Source organism: Mauremys mutica, chromosome 6 (assembly GCF_020497125.1).
Source record: "Mauremys mutica isolate MM-2020 ecotype Southern chromosome 6, ASM2049712v1, whole genome shotgun sequence".
NCBI classification, from domain to species: Eukaryota; Metazoa; Chordata; order Testudines; family Geoemydidae; genus Mauremys; species Mauremys mutica.
The window spans coordinates 105,034,949-105,054,887 of NC_059077.1; the positions used below are offsets into that span (position 1 = coordinate 105,034,949).

General features: G+C 41.5%; 1 protein-coding gene across 1 annotated transcript in view; it reads left to right on the forward strand.

The window, feature by feature from the left end:
- The window catches only part of PTPRD (protein tyrosine phosphatase receptor type D), a 1,658,801-nt gene that overhangs the window by 454,479 nt on the left and 1,184,383 nt on the right, over positions 1-19,939 (forward strand). Inside the window, exon 6 of the mRNA XM_045020490.1 lies at positions 2,568-2,673. The gene's annotated coding sequence lies outside the window, so the exon portion shown is untranslated. The remainder of the gene's footprint in view (positions 1-2,567; positions 2,674-19,939) is intronic.

A 19,939-nucleotide genomic window follows, 5' to 3' on the forward strand; every position in this document is an offset into this window, starting at 1 on the left:
TACAGATCTTTAAAAGCCTAAACTAGGGAAAAAATGCTTAAGGATTACAGAAGCCTAAGAGTAAATTCTTATAATTTTACTGGATATAAGCAAAGCTTCAAATATAAGTGATGTGATACTTTATTTTCAGCTAAATATAGGAAACAAGGTTTTTTTTAAAAAAAAAAATCTAAAGTTCTAGGGTAGGAGAGAAAGAACATGTAAATAGCATCACAATAAGGAAAGTCCCTGAAGATAAGCTGTACGTTCACAGGGTTTTAGTTATTAACTGGGTATTAATCATGGAGTGTGTTTAGAGCCAACTATATTAACAGGATGCAAACATGGATAAAATTTGTAGTATAAACCATGTCCAAAAGTTGGAACTGCTGCTGTGTAAGTTAGTAAAGCTCATTTTTGGCAGTTCGGTGACAATCTTAGAGACAGTCAAATATCTTGACACCTGTTAAGTCATTCCCCAAGTGTGCTGCACGAAGGACAATGTGAAGAGGATTTCATTTACATTACAAGAACACTGTAAACTTAAATCCTAGAGGGACAATTTCTCAGCTCATGTAAATCAGCATACTTCTACTTAGATTGCTTTTTATTCCATGTTTGTACAGTGCCTTGTACAATGGCGCCCTAGCCTGTGATTGAGGCTCCTAGGCACTTTGGAGAATAGAACTAATTAATAATATTTAAGTCATTATTGCTAAGTTTTATTCGCTATTAATTTCCTATTTTTTGTCATCAATAATGGCCACATATTATGGAGGATCTAGTTGTGGCTGCAGAGTTAAGGTTGAATTAAGCTTTACACTTAGAGAGTGAAGCTCTTGGTTATACATAAAAAAATAGTGTGACTATTATCCCTAAACTTATAACACTTACTTTGAGTGTAGAATGAATTCGATGACAATTTACACTATGAAGGAAGATGAGAGAGACAAATTTAATGTGTCTAAAAGATCAGTTTAATCTAATCTGAAACCACAAATACTAACACGCCTTAATCGTAATCATATGGTTATTGCATAGTGTTACTACAGAGGAGAATTAAGGTTGTTTTGGTATCCTAATTGAATTTCCATACTTCATCATCTTTGGATTTACTTTACATTTAAATTTAACATTGAATTTCCGGGGGCTAGGATGATTGGGTTTTGGATAATCACAACATCACTGTAATGTATTTGGCCATAAATTATTGATATGCACTCTCATCCTTAACTCCACTTTAACATGGAATTAAGTATGTGGTTCATTCTTTATGGAAAAACTATTAGAATGTAACATAATGTAATTCTCTCAGCTAGTTTCACAGTAGCTGGAAGGTTACGGCCTTGTCAGACTTGTAGTGACCAATATTTCTTTATTGTGTTATGGTGACCAGCTGTATATCATTAACCATTCTGCTTCCCTGGCCTTATTACCACATTAATTTCCTTTTTATTAACTGTGTACCCATGAAATACAGAACACAGATGGATAAACTTCTAAATGTTTTTAAGATAGCTGTGATTTTTTTCTGAACATTGCCTACATGCCCTCATAATTAGCATAGCATACAATCTCACCATAAAGCTGTTCTTTCAAGATAGTGAGTTTGTGAGAGATGATGCACTCTATGTTTTCATAGACTTGGGAGCTAGGATATGAGAGAGTGGTGGGATGGTTTAGCTTTGTTGTTTAAACCAGAGAGGTATCTTCTAGCAGATATTATATAATGAAATTGCTATGAATTGTTTTATTGTAACATATTTAGATCTAGTGAAGGGTGTATGTATTTTTCAAATTTTTACCTTTACTTATGCTTCCTTACTTCTCTCCATTCCTTTTCATTCTGAGTGCTGTGAAAAAGCTGTGATCATCTAGTTATTTAATCAAAATAATTTTTTAAAATGAAAAATAAATATTTTATGCCTTGTTTTACATTTCACCTTCTATTATATTTGTATTTCATTTAGAAACATTGGAATCTATTGCTGTGGCCTCTGGGATTTTTCATATCAGCAAAACCCAGCAACAAACAAATATTTGCCTTTCAGTTTTAAAAATCAATAGATCACTTGTGTGTAGTTCTGCAGACTCTGTATTCTCTACTAGTTAGTAGTAAGATGAGCAATGGAAAAACAATGTTCAGTAGTGTAAGACCTACTGCAGATACAACTTTAAGCTCAGTTTCCTACTACAAATGGAACCCCGTTCTAACGTAGTGTGGTCTAAAACGTATTTTACTTTCCACTGTTGGATGTCGTGATTTGGTACACTTCAATGCCAGTGTTTAGAAATGCTTATCTTAAATGAATATATTCTTTAATTAATTGAACTATAAATTAATATAATACTTAATATATTTCATAAGAGACCCATCAAATAAAATAAAGGATAGATGGCCCCATTCATTTATGTACATGCTGTATTAAAAATTTAGGAGTAAGTCACAGAGTCAAATAGTTTATGCTTCAGTCCTTCGTGTGTGTTTTCCGATGAACCCCTAATGTGACAGGCAAAGATAACATAATGAATTCTTATTATGCTTGGAAGACCATGAAAAAAGTGACTGACACAATATTTTTTTCCAGGTGGAATAAAAGGAAACTGCTCTCCTGGCCCTTGATATCTAGTTAAGTGTTTGACTGACAGAATGTTGGTGCCAGCATTGGAAGAATTGATCAGCCTCAACTCCAGGTAGGCAAAATCTTACAAATTTGGAGGTTTGTTTAAGACTTAATTTACAAAGTTGCTGACTTCTAACAACAAAACAGAATTAAAAATTCAGTTCATAATGCAGTGGTGGAAAATGCCTTTATCTGTGCTTGTAATTCAGAGGTTCTGATTTAAACTGCATAAGGCTGTCTTTGAAACAAAGTGTACTTGTATCATTATATATATCTCTTTTCAGAAAATTAGTGACACCGCCTTCTGATAGGTAAACATAAGTACTCAGCTAAGACAGTGCCCAATTATTTAAAAAATAAAGTATGAAAACATTTTAAAATAAACATTTATGGATAGTATAGCATAATTTCTGGTGTGCCGTGAGTATATCATACGCATATAGTAGAATCTGTCTGTGAGAAAGATAAACGTAGATATACAAAATACCTGTTTGCACTGTTTGTTCTTCAATGGACACACAAATTATTTTGGTGTTTAATTTCAGCCTAATTTAAAAATCATTTGACTTCCTTGGAAAGGGATTCCAAAAGAAATTTTTATCATTGATGGAAGTCCACATCTTGCTAAAAAATTGGGGGGAAATGAACGAACTCTACCATTTTGAAGTGATATCACCAAAATACTAAGAAACATTGTTATCAACCTAATACAGAGCTAACTTCTGGAATTTGCAAAATCTGGAATCTACAAAGGGATTCGCTTTAATCATAATCCTCCCCAGTGAGAGACTGTTTGGAAATTAATATGGAGCAGTGGCACCTGCTGTTTTCTAAATGCATTTTTCAGGGACGGAAGAGAAGGAGATAATGAGGGAGTTAGTGTGGGAACTGAGGCCTCCAGTGATATCCTATATGAGGCCTCCACAGATCAGCCTTATCAGAAATGGGGACATTGTTACGAATGTTCCTAGCACTGCTAGCGCATTTGGGGGGCGGGGAGGAGGAAGACTTAAGAAAAAGGGATGAGATTTATGGGGGATACTCCTAAACGGAAAACAGCATAATAAAAGTATTTCCGTACAAAGTTGACCTCGTTAGAGAGGAACGAGAAAGTTTAAGCTTCTAGCTTAATGTCACAAATTTGGAGTGTGGGGGGGGGGAGACACCAAAACATTTCCTTTTTTTTTTTCTTGAAGCAGTTGACGGACTCTCAGATTATAAATATTACCATAAATTTAGGTACTGCTTTCAGCTCACCTTAAATATTGATTTATCTAATGTTCAGTAAGTGTAAGTTTCACCAAATTGTCCAGAGAGTCTGTTGCCAGTAGGAGTTCATAGAAAGAGAAAAATCAGATTAGCCAAAGGAATGGTGGGTAGTTTCTTCCGTTTGTTAACACTACCTCCCTATAGCAATGCAACTCAATGAAATGACTGCAGGATTCCTGGAGGATCTGTTAAAAAGCTGAAGGGTACTGATGGATAAACTTTCCAACTAGATAAAAGAACAGAGAAAAGAAATGTCAAAAGGTGTTCAGATACCATAGTAATGGGTGAAGTAAGAAAACATGAACAGTATAATTGAATCTCAGCACTGAAGATACTGTTGAACATACTCAAAGCTCAGCATGTTTTAATCCTTAACTGTTCAGAGACTCTTGAAAATATTGCTTGTCAGAAGTGCTTGCAGTTAATCAGTCTAATGGAGGGAGCTGAACTTCAGTCCCTGGTTGTTTTTAATCCTGGCTTTCCTGTAACTTGGCACTGTTTCACCTGACTATTAAGCATGATGATAGAGTTGAAGTGGTGTGTTACATTTTTGCTCCATAACTGGCCAAGGGAAACTGACCTTAACTTATAATTATGTATGCTGTATAGTAAATAAAAAACAATTAATCTTCAAAGTGTTTCAAATGCATGCAGGGAAATGTGTTTTTCTGCTCTGAGTTTTTTGGTTTGGTGATGCATAGAGAAGAAAGCAACTTAATGCAGTTTGTTCTTGACTTAAATGGAGAGTAAGATTGATTGGTGGAGGTGGTTTGTTTTTGTTGTTGTTGTTGAAGTTATATCCTACTTTGCTACATGTTAGATAGTATGGATCCCCATGAGTTTTTTGACAGTGCTTGAGTTTTAAAGTTTCCTTGATATTCTTCACAGTCCAGCATTTGACAACTGATATGTAAATTGGAAAGATTCTTCTAGTTATGGTATTTAGTTCAGATTACCCCATTTCTCTATTATGCAAAAGACCAAGAGGTTTTGTATAGTGTTTCTCTTTAAACAGTCTAACTGCCTATTCCAAAGCACCATTATTAATAGATTTTGTATTTTATTAAGCTCATGTCATGAGGTCAGTTGCAGAGATGAGAACTGTTACTGTTATCACAAATTGATTCTGGTTGTTACATATAAGGGTTTTAGTTGGAAGTGATATGTTTTATGTAATACTGGTATACACTCTGGAGGTTGGTCATTTCCTGTAATTAGTCACACCATGAAATTGGAGTCATACTTGTGTTCCATGGTATCAGATATTCAAAGAATATTTTTCTCTGTTCTGGTTACATATTTATATTTAAATTACATGCTCTGCAAAGTCACCTTGGGTTTCTATTAAAGTGATATGATCCTATCCTGGTCTTTAAAACTATATGCATACTGGCAACCTCAAGCTTTAGGGCTACAATACTTAATTTTGTGAACATAATACTCGAGCCAGCCCTTGCACAGTCTGAGAAGCTGAGGTTATTATGCTAATAATGCCTGGAGAGTGAAGAATCTTTGTATCACCTGAGTGAGGATGGAAAGGAGAGCGCTACAGGAAGAGGGAAGTAAGGAGTAATGTTTAATTGGTTTAATTTTTTCTGCTTTTGATTATAAGTGGAAAAGTGTCTGTCATCCAAGAGTTGCACATATGGAATATCAAATTATGCTGCATCTCTGAACTTTTAGGGAATATTGTCCAGCTTTCAGAGACAATTAACCACATTAGCCCTGTGTGGTAGACAAGTAATAATATACCTGTGTTACAGCTATGTAAACTGAGGCCCTGAAAGGTACTCTAAGTCACACAGAGAGTCATCGGCAGATTTGGAAGCAGAACCCAGAACTCACACCTCCCACTTCTCTGATCTAGTCAAGAGACCACCTATGCACTAGCACACTTCCCAGGGAGACCTAATTCAGAGGAATAAGCATGTCGTAATTCAGAGAGCTAGTTCTCATGAAATTTCAGGAAGAGCAATGCTAAATTATTTAGCTATGCTTACCCAATAGAAAAAAATATATCCTATTTTATACTGGGCAACAGCTTAAACCTTCCTAAGAAATGTGATTTAATTCAATTTAAAGAGAACTACAAAGTTAAATCAAAAATGGAGAGAGCAAGAGAGAATGGAATGTGAAGGACCCTGTACTAAGTTTGTTATAGATACGGTAACTTGCTCCAGACCAGAATTAGAGACAGCCAGATGGACCTCTATATTGGTACTTCATGACCACTCTTAAACTGGAATGTTGTAGAATTCCATCCCCCCTTCTCCCCCCCGACACACACACAAGGGAACAAGTTGTGACAAAATGCTACAGAATGTGATGCCTCTGATAAAACCTGTGATAAAGAAATTAGGCACATTGAGAACAAGGGAATGAATTATACTTGTGGCGTCACAAAAGGTCTTCAGTGAGCAGAATGGCAAGAATGAGGGGCATGACAAAATTCTTTAAAAAATTTCCCCACCCCGCCTTTACACTGAAATGGTGTTTACAAGGCTTACATCTGTCTTGGGATATGCCTACACTGCAAAGTTATTGACAAAACTTTCACGGGTACTTAAAAGAGCCCCCTCACAAAAGATAAAAGTTTTGCCAACGCAAGTGGCAGTGTGAATGCGGCGCTCCTGCCAACAAAGCTAACGCTGCTTGTGGGGCTGGAAGTACTTTGTCGGCAAAAGTGCCGACAAAGTACTGACAAAGAGCATATATACAAGCTGACTTTTAGCGACAAGGCTGTGTTGACAGAGCCTTGTTGCTAAAAGCTTTAAGGTGTAGACAAGCCCTTGGAGAGGTAATCTCAGCAAAATTGGAGTAGGGTTATTGTTGTTCATTATTTGTATTACAGTAGCTCTCAGATGTCCCAGTGGAGATAACGTCTCCATTGTGCTCGGCCCTGTTCAAGCACATAGTAAGAGGCAGTTCCTGTCCCCAGAGAACTCCCATCTAAATAGACAAGAACAACCAATGGCAAGCGAAAGGAAGTATACAAATCTCTTTTTTACAGATTGTCATTTTCTCAATACCATAAAGGAATCAAGTAGCAGAGCTGCCAATTGAAACAACATATCCAGTGTATTAATCCAGTGCTTCATCCTGAATCTCTAGTGGGTCTGGGCCTAGGTGGCTTCAGAGTCAAATGTTTACAAGCTCCTAGTGGACTCGCTCAAGTTTTTATAGGTGAAAGTGGTTTATATACCCCTTTACCATAGGTTGACTCCCATGGTCATTATATTTGTCTTTGTCCCTGATCTTAATCCGTCCTGTAAAGTTCTTGGTAGAAATCTCTGTAAAGATTTTTGCAACTTGGCTGGACTCTGATATGTAGGCAAAATATGACCAAGTGGGATTTCTTAAGATGCATCACTTAACCTTGTAATGCCATACAATTAAGAACATAAGAATGGTTATGCTGGGTCAGACTAATGGCCCATCGGGCCCAGCATATTGTCCTCCAGCAATGGCCAATACCAAATGCTTCAAAGGGAATGAACAGAACGGTGCAATTTATCAAGCGATCCATCCTCTGCAATCCAGTCCCTGCTTCTGGCAGTTTAGGGGCACCTGGAGCCATGAGGTTGTGCCTTGATCATCTTGGGTAATACCCATTGGTGGACCTATCCTCCATTGCTCCATTTTGCGGGGGGAGTGTCTCTTAAATTCTGGGGTTAGACTGACCTGACCAAGTGTTCTGGGATGCAGAAAGAAAACTTTCTCACTAATGGCATCTGTTCCGATTTGTTTCAGTTATAAGCAAAGGCGTTAAAAGTTGGATTGGGTGTCCCAAGTCCCAGGCCAGTATTCTAAACATTGGGTCATCCTTCCTCAAAGCGGGCTAGACAATAATACAGCAGGCAAATATTTTACATATTGTGACAGACCCAGGCCAGTGGGGTACAGGAGTCTGAGGGCAAATATACTGGTCACTGGCTGAGTAGTTTTCTGTTCCCTGAGTGAGCAGAGCAGGGGCTGCACTAGAGTAATCAGGAACCTGCTAGAACCAATTCAGGCAGACAGGCTGATTAGAACACCTGCAGCCAATCAAGGCAGGCTAAGCAGGGCACCTGGGTTTTAAAAGGAGCTCACTCCAGTCAGGTGAGGAGGAGCCAGAGGAGAGGAAGTGCGTGTGAGGAGCTGGGAGCAAGAGGCACAAGGAGCTGAGAGGGACAGGGTGTGCTGCTGGAGGACTAAGGAGTACAGGCGTTATCAGACACCAGGAGGAAGTTCCTGTGGTGAGGATAAAGAAGGTGTTTGGAGGAGGCCATGGGAAAGTAGCCCAGGGAGTTGTAGCTGTCATGCAGCTGTTACAGGAGGCTCTATAGACAGCTGCAATCCACAGGGCCCTGGGCTGGAACCCGGAGTAGAGGGTGGGCCTGGGTTCCCCTCAAACCTCCCAACTCCTGATCAGACACAGGAGAAGTTGATTCAGACTGTGGGGAAGATCACTGAGGTGAGCAAATCTGCCAATAAGCGCAGGACCCACCAAGGTAGAGGAGGAACTTTGTCCCAATATCAAATGCACAAGTATGCATATCACAAAGACAGACACACATTGAAAGAGGTTTCTATTGAAATGAGCAAAAAGTACTGACTTTGATCCCATATAGTAGTACAGATCTATATGACTTGATTGACTATATCTATATAAAGGTCATAACACACACATTCTGTAGGTATGGTGTGACAGGATTAAGGTCGGCCCCGTCCGGTGCGGGGCAAGTGCACCCGCCTTCCTTGGGAAATAGGGGCAGGTGCACGAGCCTTATATGCCTATTTCCCCCAACTCAATTCTGCACATCTGGGCTTAGCTGTGGGGTAGAATTGCCCAGTGGCCAGAGTCTATAGGATCACCCCTCTCGGTTGCGGTAGCATGGCCAACTGGCCGGAGTTCAAACAAAGCGCTCCTACTGTCATGGCAGTGTGTCCCAATGGCCAGAGTTCATGGGAGTCGCTGGCAGGAGGGCCAGAGGCCCAGGTAGGGACACCCGGGCCCACCCGATTCCACCGGGCCCCCACCTAAGGCCCTAGTAGTGGTGGAACAACCAGCTACCAGCTCAGTGGGGAGTCCCACCGAAAGACGCCGAGCTTACCTCGGTGGGAGATACCACTCCGACACCACCCCTGGGTCACTTCCTACCGCAGTGTCAGATGTTGTAGTCTAGGAGGCATTGGGATCTCTTAGTTCCCCAGCAGTGGCCACTCCCTGGGGCTCTGTGGGCTGCTGGGGTCCAAGGCTGCGGTCCACGTCTCCGCTCTCTTCTGGCACAGGCTGGAGGCCATCCTCAGCAGGAGCTCCTGGAACACATCCTTCCCCGTGTCTCTCCCTGACTGAGCTGGGCTGCTCTCTTTTATACTGGTACACCTGGAACATGCTCAGTAGGGAGAAGGAGATGTGGCTTCCTCAGCCCACAATGTGGCATTAACCCCTTCCCATCCGGTGTGGGGCGAGTGCGCCCCATCACATATGGTTTGAGAAATGTCCAAATATTTTAATTAAGTCAACATTTAGGGTTGCCAACTTTCTAATTGCATAAAACTAAACACCCCGGCGCTGCACCTTCTCCAAGGCCCTGCCCCGGCTTGCTCCATCCTCCCTCCCTCTGCCATTCACTCTCTCCCACCCTCACTCATTTTCACCAGGCTGGGGCAGAGGGTTGGGGTGCAGGAGGGAGTGTGGGCTCTGGCTAGGGGTGTGGGATCTGGGGTAGGGCCAGGGATGAGGGTTTGGGGGTGTGAGAGAGGGCTCTGGGCTGGGGATGATGGGTATGCGGTGCAGAAGTGGGCTGGGGCAGAGGTTTGGGGTATTGCGGGGGGGGTGGGCTCCAGGAGGGAGTTTGGGTGCAGGAGCAGACTCCAGGCTGAGGCAGCGGGTTGGAGGGCGTGAGGGAGTTAGGAGTGTGGGTTCCCGGCGGTGTTTACTGAGGATCCTGGGAAGTGACCGCCAGGTCCCTGCAGCCCCTAGATGCATGGACGGCCACAGAGGCTCTGTGTGCTGCCCTCACACCTGCAGGCATTGCCCCCACAGTTGCCATTGGTCACAGTTCCCGGCCAATGGAAGCTGTGGGAACAGCCCTCGGGGCAGAGGCAATGTCCACCCATGCGTCTAGGGGCTGCAGAGACCTGGTGACCGCTTCCAGTAGGTGCACAGAGCTAGGGCAGGCAGGGAGCCTGCCTTAGTCCCAGACCCCGCTGCATTGCCGACCAGACTTTTAATGAGCCACCAAGGTCCCTTTTCAACCTGGCATTCCGGTAGAAAACTAGACACCTGGCAACCCTATCAACATTAGACCCTGATCCTGCAATTTCTCTGTGTTCTGGGGATGAATCATGGTAGTGTAGTAAAGAAGGCTGTTGTCTGTAGGTGCCTCATTTGTTGCAGAAGTTGAAAGGTAAGTAGTGAATGAGGTAGGGAATTGCAAGAAGCAAAAGGATGGTCACACTGGTAGCACTCAATTTTCCTGTCCAGGAGAATTGGATTTTATACCTGCCTGTGCCAGAGTTCCTATATGATGTTAGGCAAGACACTTAAACCAACTCTTCAGGTGGTCACTGGTTCTATTCCTAATTTTGTGGGTTCTTGATTTAAGACCCTGGGACTTGGTTTGCAGAAGTACTAAGCACTCGCGACTGCAACTGAAGTCAAAGAAACTATTCTTTGAACATAAGAAGTTCTAAATAATATGAAGTATTCTGAAGCATCAGGTCACAGGTGTCTCAAAGTGGGCACCCAAAATTAGAAGATACTTATTAACTTCAATTATTTTGTGCCTTGTCCCCCATCTGTAACATGGGGATTATTTTACCCCCTCACCTCACAGAGGTTTTGGGAAGAAAGTAATATTTGTGAAGCACTAGGATACTGTAGTGAGAAGTGCCATAGAAAAGCTTTTGAGGAAATTAATATTTCTGTCTACAGAGCAGGCTTTGAATAGTGTGTAGTAAATGAGGCCTAGGCCACACATTGAACAACGAGGAAAAAGCAGAATACCGAATAGCTGCTCATTAAGTGAGCACTGTCTATCCTGAGCACAGAGTGCGGCAGGGGTTCTGTGGAAAAAATAGTATGCGGATGTGGTCATGTAAGTAAAGACTGAAGAATAATGAATAAGCACAAGGGAGCCATAACTAAGGATGCAAAAGCAACCTAAATTATGATATTTCTTAACCTTTGAGTTTTTGACTTTGAAACCCTAATGTTCTTACATAGTTTTTTTGTGTTTCATGCACACACCCACACATACACCATTTAAAATATGAATGTGTACAAATACAAACCAAAATTCAAAACAGTTGTGTAGTATTTTGCATCTCACCACTTGCTTTTAAAGAAAATGATGTATTTTTTGGCTTCTGGAATTCTTTTATCAGAGCTAACATTTCAAAAGCAGAAGTGTATTAAAGTAGGAAACTGTCATCAACTTCAAGCATTTGAAGTTTACATATGTTTTCCCATCTTAATCTCCTGAAGTCCTATTTATCCAATTTCCATGGCACACACTTAATCAGAAATATGTATTCATCTATGTCTTTTTTTTAAAGTTTTCATGTAAATATGCTGAAATAAACAAAATGTGTTTGTGCCAGTACCAAAGTGATTTGAGTGGTTTAGAATAAAACATAAAAGGCAGCACTTTGCTCTCTACTCATCACCTTCTTTAGGGTACTGTTTGACCTGAAAATTAAAATAACTAAAGCATATAATCTGAACTTCACACTGTATTTACTTGGACTAGTCTATCAATTTTAATTAGTCTGAAAGATACTATGTTGCTTTTTTCTTTCCTCCTACAATTGCCTCCAATTTGCAAATACAAATAAATCTGCTACCTACAAGCAGTATGTCTTCACGTAAACATATCTTTAGAAATCATTAATTATCTTTCTTTGATAAGGTATGTTTTCAATAATTTTCAGGAAATAAATTATAAGTGCTTGACTAAGTATCTTAGTGTCTCAAATCAAACACACTGACAGCATTTTAGTATTGTAAGAACCTCTCTATATCCCAAACCTTCCAATCTGATGTATGTAAGTGTTGCATTTATTTTTAAGAGCCACCTCAATTATAACTTACAGTAGTCTAATAAATCATTAATTTTCAGACTGTGAAAACAGGAATGGCAGGTAGCCTGTATGCACATAAATGTATCATTGCTTACAGAGGCAGAAATCATGTGTTTAAGTATTCACTGCTTTAGAGGATTTCATCAGTAAATATAACACCTGATCCCCCTTTATATCCACTACATTTACTAGCGTTGTGAACAACTCAGCAGTAATGCAAAGGGGTAATCAAATGGCTAATACAAACTTGTTTCCAGTTTTGCTTTGGTTGAGTTTGCACCTATTAAGTTTCAATTTGAATTCTGTGTTCAAACAACCCAGACATCAAAGTGAAACTCCATCTAGAACTGCTGAGTTTCACATTTTCCACATAAAACTTTAAATCAGCCCAAGTTTGAGCACATCTAAGCCTTAGTTCACTTAAATCTCACCCTAATTTCACTAAAAGATTTGCAAGCCTCTGAATTTTCCAGAAAATTCGGTATGAGTTTTTTGGTTTGTTATGAAACTAATGAAGCATGGCATAATTCAGACATATAGCCCTGCTCAGAATATCACATAAGCAGGCGCTTAAATGCTCTTGATTAGGAAGGGATTTAACCCCATGTTTAAATGTTTTTCTGTGCACACAGGTCCATACACATAATCACACACACTCTAAAGGCATTTATCATGTAATACAAATCAGATGCTTTACCACATGAGATAGCTGGAGGGAATTTCTGCCAGGCTAAGAGAAGAAGCCACCCGGAACAAGAAAATGCTTTCGGACAAAAGTGAGCCCAGGGAGGTAGAGCTGTGTGGAAAACAGACATATTGTTTTATTTCTCAGTTAAATGGTTGCATTTAAATCATCTCTCTCATAAATATATAGAGGTGGCACAGTGTCATAGCAATAGCCTGTGTAGCTGCATGTCCTGGTTTCACACTGTATTTCCTAAAGTGTTGTGTGGGAGTATAGTAGTGCCATGTTCTGTTTCAATAAAGTTCATTGCTGCATCTTTCACCTCCAGGGTGGCTGCGTTTCAGTGATGAGTAGAGCTTGGCAAACTTTTTCAGACAAATAATTGATTTGCCAAATAATGGAGTTTTGGTTGACCTGAAACAATGTGTAAATTTGACACTAATTTGCCGAATAGTTTCAGCCAAAAGATTCACAAAGGGACTCAGTAGTGTTCACAAACAGTTGAAGGAGGAGATTGTGGTGACTCTCCCCTTCCCCGCCATCACCTTAAGCCTAATGTTTAGGGCACTCACCCAGGATGTGGAAGATGCAAGTTTAACTCTTCTCCCCGCCCCATGTAGATCAGGGATTTGAACTTGGATCTCCCACTTCACAAGAGCATGCCCTAAGCAATGGGGTATTCTATGCCAGAGCTCTGTCTCTCCTGTAGAAGCTAATCCACTTATATAAATCATTATGTTTTCATTGGAGTGGGGACTTGAACTTGGGCTTTCCCCTCACAGGTGAGTGACCTAACCACCAGTCTATACAGCCAGTCTCATACTTGCTCTCTCTCAGCCCAGTGACTACTCAGATACGCTATACAAAGTGGAACAGCTTCAATAGGAGAAACTAAGAGTAAAATCTTCCCAGAATACTCCACGGTTCAGTGGTTAAGGCACTCTCTTAGTAGGTGGGAGAGCTGAGTTCAAATCTTTTCTACACATCTGGCAGAGGGGGGATTGAATCTGGATCTCCCAAATCCTGGATGAATGCCCGAACCACTGGGCTAAAAGTATATAAGGGAAGTGGAACTTCACTGATGCATTTGGTTTTGGTTTTTGTTTTGTTTTGTTTTAATGTTCATATTAGCTGATGGTGGAATGGAGAAAAGCCAGCTGAAACAAAAAAGTTGGCTTTCTTCCTGTGGTGAAGGGCAACTCGGCCATAGTGGACAGGTTTCTTTAGGTAACATGAGATTCCCCTTGAATTTGAGTGTGACAGATGGGGTACCATCTGTAGAGAACTCTTAGTTGCTATAGATTAATATTATTGAAAATATGGAATTATTGAACAGAAGGAAATTAATCTTTTGACTCAGAGGTAAGTCAGGAAATTCAGAGGTATAAGAAAAGGTGATGGGGGAAGATAATATTGACCTGTTGAAAATTTCATGCACAATCCTGGGATAGTGGATTATTGGGAGGAGGAAGCCCAAATTCAAGTCCATGATCCAATGAAAATATAATTATTAATATAAGTGGAATAATTTCAACAGGAGACAGAGATCTGGCCCAGAATACTCCCATTGGTTAGGGCATGCTCTTGTAAGGTGGGAGATCTAAGTTCTAGTATCAATAGTCAATAAAGTGGGTACATGATAATGATTCAACCCAGACGGGGGGGGGAAAGCTATTTTTTGCATGAAACTTACCTGATATACATAATTCAAAGGAACATTTGAAATTAATATGGGAAAGGACAGGAGTTGGTCAGCTACCCGCTCAGGAAAAAATAAGTGCATATAATAGGTTGATAAATGTGAAATAATGCACATTGGAAAATATAATCTCAACTATACATACAAACAATGGGATCTAAATTAGCTGTTACCACTCAAGAAAGAGATGTTGATGTCATCATGGATAGTTCTCTGAAAATATCTGTTTAGTGTGCAGTGGCAGTCAAAAAAGTGAACTACATTTTAGGAACCATTAGGAAAGGGATAGATAATAAGAGAGAAAATATCATAATGCCACCATATCAAACCATAGTATGCCCACTCCTTGACTACTGCATGCAGTGCTGGTTGCCCCATCTGAAAAAAGATAAGTTAGAATTGGAAAAAGTACAGAGAAGGGTGACAAAAATTATTAGGAAGACGGAACAGCTTCCATATCAGGGGAGATTAAAAAGACCAGGACTGTTCAATTTGGAAAAGAGAAGAACGAGGGGAACTGACAGAGATCTATAAAATAATGAATAGTACGGTGAAAGTGAAGAAGGAAGTGTTGTTTTCCCCTTCATATAACCAGGGGGTCACCCAATGAAATTAATAGGCAGCAGGGTTTAAAAAAACCCCAGGGAAGTACTTCTTCACATAATGCACAATCAACCTGTGGGGAATGTTGTGAAGGCCAAACGTATAAATGGATTTAAAAAATAATTCAGTACGTTCATGGAGGATAGTTCCATCTGTGGCTATTAGCCAAAATGGTCAGGGTTACATCCCCATGCTCTGTATGTCCCCAAACCTCCAACTGTCAGAAGCTGGGCCTGGATGACAGGGTCACTCAGTAAATTGACCTGTTCTGTTTGCTCTGTCTGAAGCCCCTGGCACCGGCCACTGTCAGATGACAAGATGCTGGGCTAAGTGGACTGTTGATCTGATCCAGTATTGTTTGATCGACCCAAACAATAATAAAAGCACTGACCAAGATATTGAACCTGTGCAAAAATTGGAGTTTCTTTGTGAAATACTAGGGTGTCTCTGCCTTTGTGTTATTAGAGTATCTATGCCTTGGACTCCCTCAGTAATATGTAATACAAGGTTGCACATGCACATTTCAAAGACCCACAGACAGGGGCGGCTCTAGGCCCCAGCACGCAAAGCACGTGCTTGGGGCGGCAAGCCACTGGGGGCACTCTGCCGGTCGCCGCGAGGGCGGCAGGCAGGTTGCCTTCTGCGGCTTGCCTGCGGAGGGTCCGCTGGTCCCGCGGCTTCGGCGGACCTCCCGCAGGTCCTGTGGCTTTGGAGGACCTCCCGCAGGCAAGCCGCCAAAAGCAACCTGCCTGCCGTGCTTGGGGCAGCAAAATGCCTAGAGCTGCTCCTGCCCACAGAACACCTCTCTCCAGGATTTAAATGTGAAAGCTCACTGACACTAGGGTCCAGAATTCTGAGGTTCTACACTGTCGAGTCATCAAAGGCTATCTCCTGAAATGTGAGCGTTTATTTGATGTCAAGGGTTCAGGTCCTAACTAGGTGAGACATGGGAGTTCTAGACCTAAGTATGCTTTTTTTTTAGTACTGTTTACCTTTAATTTAATTTTGATCTGATCTCAGCATTCTAAGAAACTAGATTTCTTTTAAGTCATTTGGATCTGAGAGTGTTTTGGGAACGATTCATTGCAATCCATTCTTAGTGGCCAGGAAAACAAACTCTTGCCAGCTGATGAAAAACAGACGTGGGGGAATGAAATGTGTAATGATACCCTTAGTGGCTAGAATCAGACCCCAAAAATAACAACAACAAATTGTATGATAAAAAAGAACTCAAATAAAATCTGAAAACTAGTCTACAAACTGACTGAAAACTGGCTTTCTAGAATGGTAATTTAGTGGTTAGAGAAGGGAATTGGGGTCAAGATGTTTTAATTCTATTCCTGCCTCTGCCAAAGGTCTGTTTGTATTGGGACCTTTGGAAAGTAACTTAAATCAAAATTTCAGGGTTCTTTAAGCTATGCATCTACATACAAACTTCTGCGCTGAAATGACTTGTTTTGCAGAGATGCCAGACATCAGTGGGTGCTATGGTCTTTAAGCACTGGTGGAAAATCAGGCTACTAATAGAAATGCATTGCATAGAATCACAATGCAATAGCCATACCAGATTAGACCAATGATCCATCTGGTATGGTATCCTTTCTCCAACAGTATCTAGTTACTTCAGAGGAGTTGTCTGTGATGGACAATTATGGAATAACTTTCCAAAAGGATACAGTTCTTGCTAACTCGGTTAGTGGTTGGCTTATTTTCCTGAGGCATGAACATGTTATGATTTTATCTTGTATTGAATACATCTATGTATCTATATATTTTATCTTATGTTTTTATCTTATCTAATGTAACTGGGGATGTTGTCATTATCCAAATGCAAAGGGTTAACTTATTATGATTTTAGAGGTATGAATGATTCCCGTGATATTCCCAATACTTAAACTATGGAGTCAGCAACACCTCTAAAATGAAATTAACTTTTAAACTGGGTCCACTTGAACTATCTAGCCCTGCTAAGTTCTTGGATTCAGTGTTGTCTTGTAGTAGTGAGTTCAACAAGCTGATAAAGCATTATGTAAAAGAATGTTTCCTGAATATGCATTTAAGAACCTAATTTGGGCACCAACATTTGAAAAATTTGGTCTCATCCTTGCTATATCTCTGTTTCCCCAACTGTAGATAGGCAAAAATCTTAACATGAAACTTACTGTTCCATACACACATCAAAATTGTATTCTCTAACCACTTCTCAGCAAAGATTCCGTAGCAAATTTTAAGGTGAGGTCTGATATTAGTGTAAGCAGAGTCAGGATGAGCTCTACCCTGACATCTGGTGGTGAATTGTGGCAAGTTGTGGAAAAGAACTTCAGGGGCTGATCTTGTTTCCACCCCGCCTAGCATGAGCCCAAATGGTCACTTTGGGGGCTCGTCTGGGATCCCTGGGCCAGTACCCCTCGCAAGCACTACATTGGGAAACAATTGTGTTTATATTTTGAGGAAATTACTGTTTGTATAGTGGCTAATATGTCAGGCTTGTTGGGCCTTGGCTCTGCAGCCTCTAGCTCAGGGGCCACAGCCTCAGCTGATGATTGGGCAAAAGCACTGGGGCAAATATTGGAAAAAGTTGTGCTGTCCCATGCTACGTCAAACTCTTGTCATAAGTTAAGGTTATTTGCTGGGGAAAAGGAGTTTGAACCTTGGTTGGAGCATACCACTGAAATGCTGCAGGAGTGGGCCGTACCCGATGCAGAAAAGCAAAGAAGTTTAATAGAGAGCCTTAGTGGCCCAGCATTAGATGTGATTCGCACCCTGAAGCTCACTGACCCTGGGGTCAGTGTAAAGGACTGCCTAGAGGCCCTTGATCATACCTTTGGGAGCGTAGAAGGCCCTGAAAACAGTTACTAAAAAGGAGACATCTGAGCTACCGATTGGGGCACTGAAGTACATGGGCACAACCCCCTTAGTAGTGCCTGCAAGGATGGAGCAAGAAGTGCTTGTCATGAGTACCAGGCTGAAAGGCAGTAAAGGGGCATTAGCAATGGTAGAGCAGCTGGTTGAAGGAGAGCTCCCGGAAGGAGTGCTGGTCCCCAGTGGAGTCATAACACTACCTGCTGAAGCCCAGGAAAAGGTGACTATACTGATTGCTAATGAAACAAGTCGAGATGTTGTTGTGAAGCAAGGACAAAAGATAGCAGACCTCTTCGAGCCTGAATCAATTGTAAAACCCCAGTGTGAGACTCAAGTTCTGACAATAGACCCAGCAAAGCTTGACTTTGTAGATTCACCATTGTCCGAGGAGTGGAAAGATCGCCTGAGGAGGAAACTTTGTGAAAGATCCAAGGTGTTCTCATTGCATGAGTGGGACGTGGGATGTGCAAAAGGAGTAGAGCATAACATTAGACTACATGACTCTTGATCTTTCAGGGAGAGATCTAGGAGGATTATGGTTTGAAGCTTTCAATTGACAAATGCCAGTTCTGCAGAACCTCAGTGAAGTATGTGGGTCACATCATGTCCCAAGAGGGTGTGAGTACTGATCCCAATCAAATAGAAGCACTTGGCCATGTCCAAGTAACTACAGAGAACTCAAGACCTTTCTTGGGTTTAGTGGTTACTACTGCAGATTTGTGAAAAACTATACTACAAATGTAAAACCTCTGAATGATCTTACCAGGGGATATCAGTCCAGCAAGAACAAATCTAAGACCAAGAATAAGGGGAGGTCCCCAAAGCCTCCTGTGCATAGACACTATGGCCCCTTTGAACCATTTGGGCCACCATGGGATGAGAGATGTGAAAGGGCTTTTCGAGAAATCATTACTTGCCTAACTCATGCTCCGGTCCTAGTCTTTGCTGACCCAAGCAAGCCATTTATCCTGCATACTGATGCCAGTTTGGAGGGTCTGGGAGCAGTCCTGTACCAGGAAGTGGAAGGCAAACATAAACCTGTAGCCTTTGCCAGCCGAGGACTGTCTGATAGTGAACACGCTATCCCACCCGGAAGGTGGAGTTCTTGGCCTTGAAATGGGCCATCACTGAGAAGTTTCGAGACTACTTGTATGTTGCTCAGTTCCAGGTGTAGACAGACAACAACCCACTGACTTATGTGTTAACAAGTGCTAAGTTGGATGCTACAGGACAAAGATGGGTGACCTCTTTGGCTAGTTATGACTTCAGCATACAATACCGATCAGGGAGAAACCAATGTAGATGCAGATGCATTGTCCAGGCATTCGCAGGCACCAGAAGTTGCTGTGATACCCACGGATGGAGTGAGAGCTATTTGGAGTGTGAGTCGCCGAGAGCCAGAGGCCCATGAGAGCTTTCATGGATGTGTTGCAGAAGCTTTGGGCCTGCCCCCTGAATGCGTGCCTTCTGCTTCAGTGAACTGTATTGCACTGGACCAATCTCCCTTGCCCATGCTCAATGTGGCTGACTGGCAGGAAGCCCAGCTGCAAGATATTGACATTCGTGATACACTACTTGCCAAAAGGGAGGGGCGAAGCCCACCTGCTGTTGTCCCACATAAACCGGAGAGTAAACTACTATTAAGAGAATGGACCAAACTAAAACTGATTCAGGGAGTTCTACACCGAGTGACCACAAACCCTCTACAAAAGCAACGAGCTCAACTAGTGCTACTGAAAGCATAGAGAGCCCTGTCCATGAGGGCCCTGCATCATGACTTTGGACATTTAGGGATGGAGAGGACCCTGGAATTTATTCGTAGTAGGTTCTATTGGCCCTGGATGGCTGAACATGTTTGCAAGAAATGTGAGACCTGCACTCTATGTGTTCAAAGGAAAACTCTGTCCACGAGAGCTGCATATCTGAAAAACATCAACAGCAACAAACCTTTGGCGGTGGTATGCATTGATTTCTTGTCTTTAGAAGTAGACAAGAGGAATGTTGGGAACATTCTAGTAGTGACTGACCATTTTACACGGTATGTGCAGGCATATCCCACACGTGATCAGAGGGCCACCACTGTCGCTTGAGTACTGTGGGAAATATAGTTCTCAGTTTATGGATTCCCAACCCAGATACACTCAGATAAGG